Below are 1,215 nucleotides of genomic sequence, written 5' to 3'. Positions count from 1 at the left end.
AAAGAACACATTGTTATTCTGAAGAAAATGCAAGTTTTCAAATGTTCCCTAAGAACAGAAAATTGACAGAAATGGAGAGAGAGAAGTAACCAAGGTAATCTTTGATTCCTTGTGCAGTTCTTTGAACAAGAGTTCTATCACCAAAGGTCTCAGTCAGTGGCAGAATTCGGAAACACAACAAACTTAAACTCACTTTTAAAGCAGTTGCAGCAGAGAGTTCTCACCTGCACTGAGGCTGGTACTTAACAAGGGACTTATAAAAACCCTAAACCTAAACAAGAAGAAACTAAGAGCTAAAGTTAAAAAAAATTCTTGTAAGGTAGCCTACAACCACTGCAAAAACTAGACAAAAAGGCAAGGAACAAGCCTACAGGCAAAAGACCTTTTAAAGAAATAGGTTTGGCAAATCTTACATGTCTCAGTTATATCACATGAAACAAACTCAAGGTTTTGAGATTACTATATTTCAGAGCAACATATTGAGAGAGTTAGGCTTAAAAAACTTAACCTAATAAAAATAATAATATAATAAAGTAACCCTAATAAAATAATAAAACAACTCTTATAAAAAATTAACGGTTATGAAACAAATCTTAGCAAAGCCACGGAGGGTGGTCACAACCGGGAGTGTTCTGTTCTGGGAAGAGCTAAGTTCAGTGTTAGATTTGTGTTTTACCCTTTCAAAACCTGAAAGCAAATGTCATTAACACCAATAGCGAGAGACTCCTGAGCTTTAAATACGTTCTGAAGGGGCACAGCAGGAGCTGCCTGGAGGAGTGGGGGGGTCTAAGGGAGGAAAAAGAAGCGCTGGAAAGCTGAAAAATCTCCTAGTTTAGGGGTTTAGAGATGTAACAGGAACTGACAGTATTTCCAACAAAAAACCCACAGAGCCAAGTGATCTAAAGAAGCACCGGGGAGAGGAACTGAGGTAGCCAGCGAGGCAACACCCAGGTACTTTTTAACTTGTCCTGAAGGAGTTTACAAAGTGGTCACTTAGAACTTGGGGTTGGATTCAGACAGAGAAGACACCGAAGACCACCAAGACCCTCAAGACACCGTTATAAGGACATGCATATATGCTAATAAATGTTGGGAATGGTCCTGAATACGTAACAGGGAGGCGGGGAAGGAAAAATGAATAACCATGCGATGCTGACATATAACCTGCAGTGAAAGCCCCGCGGAGAAACGATTCGCGGGGCACCCACCCGGCTG

This window comes from Manacus vitellinus, unplaced genomic scaffold, assembly GCF_001715985.3.
Source record: "Manacus vitellinus isolate BGI_N305 unplaced genomic scaffold, ASM171598v3 scaffold_35_pilon, whole genome shotgun sequence".
NCBI classification, from domain to species: domain Eukaryota; kingdom Metazoa; phylum Chordata; class Aves; order Passeriformes; family Pipridae; genus Manacus; species Manacus vitellinus.
This window is presented reverse-complemented; position numbering follows the sequence as displayed.